Source organism: Cupressus sempervirens, chromosome 6 (assembly GCF_028749045.1).
Source record: "Cupressus sempervirens isolate cs-2001-9-10 chromosome 6, ASM2874904v1, whole genome shotgun sequence".
Classification (NCBI taxonomy): domain Eukaryota; kingdom Viridiplantae; phylum Streptophyta; class Pinopsida; order Cupressales; family Cupressaceae; genus Cupressus; species Cupressus sempervirens.
The window spans coordinates 487,060,837-487,070,547 of record NC_143123.1 but is presented as its reverse complement, the minus strand read 5'-3'; positions in this window follow the sequence as shown (position 1 = coordinate 487,070,547).

Sequence of the window (9,711 nt, the reverse complement as noted above, 5' to 3'; positions counted from 1 at the left end):
AGCTAAACTTCAGGCATATAATAATTAATTCTTTTATTAATTATTATCATGCAACCTAGGTTTTAACCTATTAGGGTTTTGATCTCCTTTTATAAGGATTGATCTCTTTGTAATTTCTTCCATTCAGTTTTGATAATTGCAATCTCTCTTTTTTCTCATCAAGAATGTCTCATCTGTGGATTTGGGAATTCTAGCCTCCAGAGCTTTTTCTTCTCTCTTTCTATGATAGGTGTTTCCATGCAGGTGATTCTTGGGAGCTATGTGGTTGATCTTGCATCAAATTCAACAAGCCTCACTTGCACGAACATAATCTTGTAGCTTTTTGACCATTTTAGCTACTACCTCATTAGAGTCACCTAGCTTCATCTGCAATGATAGTTCATTTTTCTTCAATTTAAATAGGAAGCTTTTGAATTCTTCTATTTTGATGAAGCTTTCATCATTCATGAATTCATTACCCTCAATTATTTTTTCATCAATCATTTGAGGTTGGAGTTCCAACTTTTTGGCCCTCTTATAATCTTCAGTGGCTTGAGCCATTAAGTATCTTCTCCTTGCATTATCAAAATACTAACTTCTCCTTGGTAAAATCTGCAAGGCTTTTTCTTTGGCCTTCTATGGAATCTTGACCATTTTTTTCTTCTTTCTCTACTGATGAACCCATTATGAGCTTTATAATTGGTCCTCATCATCACAAACTTCAACAATAATATCCTGATCAATAGACTTGGGATTTACTTTCCTCCTGGTCTCTTTAGGAACTTGAGATGTAATTTCATCAAAATTCTCAATGCATTTGTTAAATGTAGACTAGTAATCCACCTCATGATGAAATCCCTTGAAGGATAGATCACTTTTTTTCATTTCTTGCTCAAAACTCATTACATCTCTAAATTTGATCATCCTCTCTCTACACACATTATCATCCAAAAAATCAGCAATTACAACCTCCTCCCATAAACCCTTGGTTGGAGGAAGATTGTTTCCCCTCATTTGTTTCAATGTAGTCCTAACCATACCATAAGGGTCATGTTCTAATAGGGGCAGTTGGTAATTTATAATCTCTTAAGAAGGCATCAATTTCCTTGATTTCCTTTTTTTCAACGTTAAAATTTCCAATTTTGGAGCACCTACAAAAAAAGGTACCTTTCCTGACATTTCGACCTAGGTACTCTATATTCAATAAAATTAATTGTCAGAAAAACTCCACAATCCCTAATCTTTCTGGAACATATTTTAGGAGGAGATGGGGTGGCTTAGAGCATCCATAAACCTTGATGATTGTATAATCTTCAAAAATAAATACACTTCCCCAGTCATGCCCTAATTTCTTTCCCTATTCATAACATAGATTAGGTTTAACCAATTTCTTGACACTCCTAGGTACTCTTTCAATTATAGCCCCTAACATGTTCATAAAAGGGTATACAAAATCATTATAGAAAGAAATAGTTTTAAAATAAGGGTAAAATATTTGCCATACCCTTGTCCATCATTGCACTACCAATCTTTTTCCATATTCCTCTATGCTCTCAAACAAACTTTGTCAATGAATTTTACATTCTTGTACATAATTAGGTGGATGAATAGTGAGTAGTGATGAAATTTGAAATTTTTCATCCTTCCTTCCTATGCTACAACAATGTCGTCATGAATTCTTCCAATTATGTCTGTAACATAAGCATACCCTACATTAGTGTATGGGTCCTGAATGTTCAATGTCATGATGTAGTGTGCACCAATAGCATTCATGGTTCCATCTGAACCTAGGACTTTGTTCAATTCAAACACCATGTTCTGGAGATATCCCTAAAAACATTCAAGAGGCATAAATTCTCCCATATTCACCTTCTTCAATATCTTTCCTTTCTCCTTCTTTGACATTGGGATGTGTCTATTCATAGCTCTACCCATGTAGAAATTTTTATGACTACTAAAATTCTCATTGAATTTATCAATGTCAATTGGTAATGACATAGTTCCTCCCAAGTCAAAAGCTCCAATGAATGTTTCTTTATCTAGTGCATAGAGTATACTTCTATCTCTTCTGTGGAATGGTTTTTTGACTGGGTTGTATGATTTTATAAGTGCCTTGACTAAACCAACATCTATAAAGACCTTAGGTGTGATCCTTTTCCTTGAATTCCTAGTCCAAGGGTTGGAAATAGGAACTTTTTCCACCCTATTCTTGTAAAGTACCAAAAGAGCCCACTTCCATTTCTATCAGGTAACTTTACATCTCTGAAAAATAATAGAGGTCTTTGAATGCATGATCATTAGCTAATTGGAGATATGATAACCCTAGTAAAACATGCAACCATTCATGTGCGAAAGGACTAGGGATTTTTTCTTTTGATGTAGACTCCTCAATTTGTGTCTATGCTATCAAATATCTTTCCTTTTGTGGCATAACTTGCAGAATCTCAACACTTCTAAACATTGTATGCTAGAATTTTCTCTGCAATTTGAACTCTACTCTAAAACTTCAAACACTATGCAATTGATAATAAAAATATTTGTTCTTCTTAGAATTTTTTTGTTTCTACAAATTAGAGCATGGAATTAATGTCATTAAAAATAGTATATTTGAAATCCTTTCAATCCTTGAAAAGTTGTGTTGTCTTCACCTTTTTACACTATTTGTACCACCAACTCATTTCTCTTTTTCTACCTCAAACATGCATTTTTAGCCTCATTTTATGCCTTTAAAATTGTGAGTAGTGAAGTGTTGATTAACCCTTTATCTCTACTTCTTGTCAATTGCTTTCTTTTCTTTGTTTCTGGCTATGACCATGCAAAAGGAGGTATTCTAACTATTTTGTAGCTTTGCCACTTAATTCTTCAACTACTAGGTTAACCATGCAATTTCATCCTTTAAGCCATTCTCCACTTTGCAACTATATCTTTATGTTTACCACACAGACCTAAAAAGTAGCAAAAACTTCATTTACCTCTTTATCACCTCCTCACAGCTATTTATCATTTCACTCTACTAACTGTCGAGATGTGCCAATAACCATCAAACTGACCTTATCATTGCATCACAATGTTGAAACAAATTATCTATCAATACCCTCCCAAGGGGTAAAACAAATTGAACCTAACCATCTAGTAATTTCTTGATCTTTTATCCTTTTATTTCTTTAATCATAGTTTCTTAGTGAAATAGCTACTTGATATATTATCGCAACATTGTTGCTTACATTCTAACCATCACTTTAAGTCTGTGTAGTAGCGAAACCCTTTGAATTGATCGCCTTGAAAATTTTATATGGCTTATGACTTAACATCTTTATCACATGTGATGTTGCAAAAACCATGACTTCTAAACTTTTCACCACTTTACAACTGTCAGACATGATGGGACTCAAAATTGTATTCATGTTTTGAGAACTATTCTAAAATTTTGAGTCAATTTGAGCCCCTATAAGAGATTTTTGTGCATGTGTATCCAGCTATCATTTTGAGGCCTATAATGTGTTTTATGTTTATAATACCTTGCATTTTGTATATCCTTGTATCTTATGATGGTAAATTTCCATTTCAAATCATTCTATGAATTTTTACTTCAAACATTGTATAGATCTGCATTTTTGTTTAAGTGTCAAACAATGATAGGAAGCCTAGTTTGCATTTGAATATCTTGAACTTGATTATGTTTCATGACTTTCCACTTTGGGAGTTTTTATTACGTATATTATACAACCTATGTTCTAGATTTAAATTTATTTCAAAATGTTTTAACTAGGTTTTAAATCCCTCAAAGTTGGTTATTTATTGTTGTCATGCTGATGCAAATTGTTTAGAGTTCTAGGAGGCCCTGTTTAACCAGTTATAACTTTGACTCAGTTGATCCTAATGAGAAAATTCCTTTTTTATTGCATTCTAGAGGTCAAACACTTTCTATATTCCATATTTAAGCTTATGAAAAATCCATTTGACTAGTTTGCAAACACGATTCTAAATGCAATTTGTGAAATTTTACTAATGTGTTAAAATATAGATTGATCAGTACCCATGTTCGAGATGTCATAACTATAAATACATGATTTTCTAAACTAAATTGATTGTACCATTATGTTCTACTCAAAAGATACTTCAAGTGTGCTAGTTTTTTAGTCTTGACAAATTCGTCTGAACACTTTTCCAGATCCATTATGTTTGTGAAAATCATTTTCCTGCTGATGTTTCCATTTCTACAAATTCAAGTACCCCACTTTGACTGCTTTCCAAATGTGCCCAATTATTTTTCATGAACTCAAATCATAGATTTATACTTTCCTTTTAATAGTGAATTAATGTCCCAATTTCTAAACCTTCAAATGTTTGTTTGACCTATTTTCAAAGCCAAAACCACATGCACTTTATGGTTTTCTGACATGTTTGTTTGTAGGCAATTTTGACCGAGCAACTTTGAAAATCAATATCTTTTGACCCCAAAGTTGCCATGAGACTAAATCTGACAAGGTAAGAGAATGGAAAACAAAGAATCAGTGTGTCAATTTTCAAAACTCAGTTAGGTGTTTCTATTAATTTTTAAGGCTAGTCAAAGAACACATGGTATGAAACTGGCAGTTTGCCAGAAAGGATGAAATGAGATTTAAAATGTTCAATCAATGATCGATTTTTTTTTCAATCACTACAATGAGTTCAAGAAGGTTAGATTGAAAATTTAAGTGTTTTAGTTCAAAAAAAAATTTAGTCTGACCTACTTTGGGGCCTAACTAATATGCATTAGACTAATAAGAAATGTGGAGATTGAGGGTATTCAATGATGTTATAATAATTATAAACATTGTGATTACTTGGCATGTATACATGTCACCTCAAGACCAATTGGATGTATAAGTTGTATACATATTGAGAAAGCAAGAAGAGGAATGGGATGACTTGATGGAGATTAAATTAGAACATGAGAATTTATAAAAGCAAAGGATGAATCTTTTCTTCCAAAGCTTGGCCATTAAATTCCTTTGGGTCAAATCATTCTTCAATCAGCTTATCTGAAATTGGTGGCAATTAGTGGAGGAATCAATATCATCATTTTCCATGTCATAGAAAGAGCATAAAAAATATTTCTTACCTTGACATAGAAAAAGAATTTGATAGATGAGAATGTAACAAGAACCCAAATTCTCTTGATGGGAAATGCTACTGGGTTGACCTTGGAATATATTTTGTTTTATGTCTCTAAGTTATTTGCTTTGCTTAGCATTCTAAAATCCTTGGAAGATTTAACTGAGAGCCTAAAATGTCTTTGGGTTGTCACATTTTCTTCTGATTGACTCACGACGAAAAGAGGAAGGATTGCACATGAAGTATGTAAGGGGCATGATGGTAGATAGGGCACCTTATTCCATTTCTAAAATAATTGCAACTCATGTTCACCTATGTAGGATGTATTGGGCTATTTCTTCTTGAAAATTGATTATTGGGAGTGCCTTTCATCAAACATTTTGAGTAGCCATGTTGTTGAAGAATGAGCCAAATGGAGACAATCTGGAGGATGTTGTGGAAGTAGAAAATGGAAAAGGGGGTAACTATTAAAATTAATGACTACCTTTACATGGATGGATTACCAATAGTACATAGTTGTAGAAAATTATTTGTATACTAGCTATTGTAGATTAGCTTCACATCCTTCTCATGAGTTACGTGAATCACTTAAACAAGCCCTAACTTCTCTATTATGCTTTGACATCCTAGTTATATAGTGGGTTTGAGCATCTAGACCAACCAATGTTCCTCTTGATGTGTATGGTGCTATCCATTGGAGGTTTTGTGAGTGATATAAGGGTGATATCCTTCATCAAAAAAATTGTAGAGACATCATAAAGGGCTTTCAAGCTGCTATGTAAGAGAAGTTTTCATTCCATAAGTAGAAGCATTGATCCCACATTCATGCCACATAGTTACCTTTTGATTTTTAAATAATGCAACACCTAAAGTCTAAGTGTTTCAAGGATTTCCCTTATGGAAAAATGAGATAGCTCATACGAGGCCTAATAAGGCTAGTGGGCAGACAAATCAACAATATTTTGACCAATCACACATGCAAAAATTAAGTGACATGTGGCACATCTAGGAGGCCCATCATGAGATTGGGACACTAAAGAGGAAAGGGTTATGAAGCTATGCCAATCGAGATATCGCAAGGCTAAGAAAGGAGAAATGCAATGATATGATGATAGTCTGAGTTCATAAGTCTAAAGTTGAAGGGTCACAATGTTACAATTGATCATAAGTTCGAGGAGGTGAAATTTGAGGCTTAAGATGCTATGAAGTTGTCGTATGATTGGGGTTCTCAAATATTAGATTTTTTCGGGAGATCATAAGTGTGAAATCATTAAGTTAAGATGTCATGATTATCTTGTATGATCAGGAGAAGGTAAATTTAAGGTTGAGATGATATGATTGATCATAAATTTGTAAGAATTTCAAATGTTGCATAAGGTGATATGGACCCTGTATGGGTGAGATGATGAATGGAGAACTGACAAGTGGAGCCTCCGGATTAGAGAGAAGGTGAAAAGGTATAAAATATAAAATAAAAATGAGGCATTCCTTGGTTGAGTGCATATCCTAAGAATAAAGAGTTGAAAGATTTAGAAAGCTTTCGATGTTATTATATAGTTAGACTATATAGTCATTTTAAAATTTGCAATTTAAAGCCTTGTTCATGGCATGGGCCTGGAATTTTTAGACAAGCACCAGAGGCACAATTTTTACCCAAAGTGTGCAGTATATTATACTACTAGAACTAGAAGATGCTAAATTTATCATTTATGTGGTCAAGATTTTCACGTCTTCAATGGAAGAAGTTATAGGAATTTTTATAATTCTAGGGAATTCTCAGTAATGATGAGGATTTGATTGTTTTAGATGGAATAAAATTAGATTATGATCAGATTTAGATGATATTAGATTCACTAAAATGGCCACCAAGAATGAAATAAATGTTTTGAGGGTTGTTACAGATGATAAAGTTTTGTCAGCAGAGGCAATTGAAGGTTCACAACTAAGGGGCAGTGGAGGACAAAAAAATCAAATAGAAAACTCCTACATAGCTTATCTGGTATTTGATATCCCATCAAAGGGAGTTTTTCTCATTGATTTAAGGATATTTTTCAAGGATTTTATAGCAACATTGATGATATTTGATTTACAGTTGAAGAGAGAAGAGACAAGTTTCTACAATAGTAGGAGGAAGGGTTTTATGTAGACACTTGGTAGTATCAAATTTTATCTGAGAGCCTCTTCTTATCTATATATTTCTCTTCTTTTCTCATTGTAAGGGTTCCAATTCCATTTTTTACAACTGTGATACCACAAGGTTGGTTCTAGTTCTATTCTTATTACTATGAGACCACCATTATCAGTATTTTCTATGTTATGAATAATAGTTGTAATTTGTTATGAGAAATTAGTAAATATAGTTGTCTATTGTGTATTCTCTAAGTCTCTACATACATATGATGTATTAATTTCAAAGAAATTGATAGAAATATTTGTTGAAAGTTTCATTCTAAAATTTGTCTCCTTTTTGTGGGTTTGTAGTTTTCTCTTCATATATGTACAAGGTGCATATTTTCAAGTTGTAGCTTGGCTTTGAAGTTGAATTTCTTTGTGTATCTTGTTGTTGGGTCAAGGACTTGACCAAAGTGCTTGATATGCATTGATAGAATTACAGGGATCATGTGAGGATCTGATAAGTATGAATTCCATTTTGAAGATAGATGTCTATTTGCAAGGTGAATAGATAAATTGGATATTTAAGTATATGATTTTATTTTGGATATCCATGTGTATTTTATGACTTAGTTTTATGGCCAATGGATAAGAGATTGATCAACTTGGAGATTGTATGTTTCTTGTTGTTGCATTGCTGGGTTATGTTGATATTCAACATCATTAATCAAATATATTTTCCCTTTCATGTTGAAGAGATAGAAAAGAGTTATCCTCACTTAATTTATCATGTTCATACATTATGTTATTAGCTATTTTATATCCATGATTGTTTGCATAAATATAGAAGATTCAGGGGTTTTTATCTATTATATAGATTCAGTTATATGCTTTGACACTAGAACCATATAAAGAATTTGAGGTTCACCTACATAGGTCTTCCTGAGCTTGAAAAAGGAGTATAGCCTTATAGTTTTCCCTAGTGTCTAAATAGGTACATTGAACATGGGAATTAGCTGCCCCTAGGTGTATGTTTTCTTATCACTGGGTTATGAAAAAGCTATTAATTTAGGAGCCAACAAGACATATAACACTCTTAAGTCATGTGATGGTGTGATAACTATTTTGATTGAGTGTTACTTTGTTTCACAACTTTATGACCAAAATATTTAACCCATGATCAAACCTTGCAATGGAGTGATGACTATGTATCTCTAGGTAATTGCACCAAGTTCTAGTACCAAAAGGGGGGTATAAGTGGCCACATGTTTTCTAAAATTGATAATTTCTTAACTTTGATAAGAATTTGAAGATATTTAAGCTCAAATTTTTAAGATATGACAAAAAAAAAAGTAGTAGTCTTTTGAGTCTAGTTTCTAAACTATTAATTATTCTTTCAAAATGGTTTAGTTTTAGGTCCTCAAAAAAGGGAGCCATGGAAAGTGGTATCATTTTTTCAAAAGAAATATAACATAGTGCAAAGTGTGGCCCCCCTAAAATTTTAGCTTTAAAAAAATATATATCTTTAATCACTATGGTCAAAAGTTACCTAACAATGTGTAGTTTATACTAGATTGTTTTGGGTAATTTTATAATGTGTATTTTTTTTAATGAATTTTGTAATTGGACACATCCCAAAAATATGAAATTTTGCATACTCCCCGAGAAATGATTAAAAACTAATCTAAAATCAAAACTTATTTTTCTCAAAGTGTGTAGAATGGAGTCTAGTTTCTAAAAAACTAAGTTGTTGTGAAATTTGATGAATGAGCTAAAATCTCCACCCCAATTAGTACATATTAGTTTTTCAGAGAAAATGGACATACATTAAAAAGAGAATATAGTTGAAAGGCTTGAAATAGTTCAAATTAAAAATAAATTATATGGCTATATAGCTAACATAAAGATCTATAATATCATGTAACCTAATTTTATCAATACTCAACCATGAGGAAACTTGAAGAAGAGAACACAAGAAAAATTGATCATTTTTTGTATGTGTGTTGCAAAATGCATCTGAGAGTAGTTTAGAGACTCCAAACCTTTGGGTTGGATCCCCAAGGAAAATCCAAGCCTTAGGATTGGTACAATCCAAAGCTTTAAATAGTGCAAACATTTTTAAATTCAGGCTTACATATCACACAAACTTTGTAAGCCTAAATTTCAATAGAGAGGAAAGAAGAGAGGAATAGAGGGTAGAGAGTGTGAGAGAGGAGGGGATGGGTAAGGGTGGGATAGAGAGAGAGAGAGAGAGAGAGAGAGAGAGAGAGAGAGAGAGAGAGAGAGAGAGAGGGTGGGAGGAAGAGAGGAAGAGAAAAAGTAGGGGATGTAAGAGTGGGGAAGAGAGAGAGAGAGAGAGAGAGAGAGAGAGAGAGAGAGAGAGAGAGAGAGAGAGAGGGAGGGAGGGAGGGAGGGAGGGAGAGAGAGTAGGGAATGGGGGAGAGAGAGAGAGTAGGGGATGGGAGAGGGTGGGAGAGAGGGGAGAGAGTGGGAGAGTAGGGGTGGGGAAGAAAGAGAGAGAGA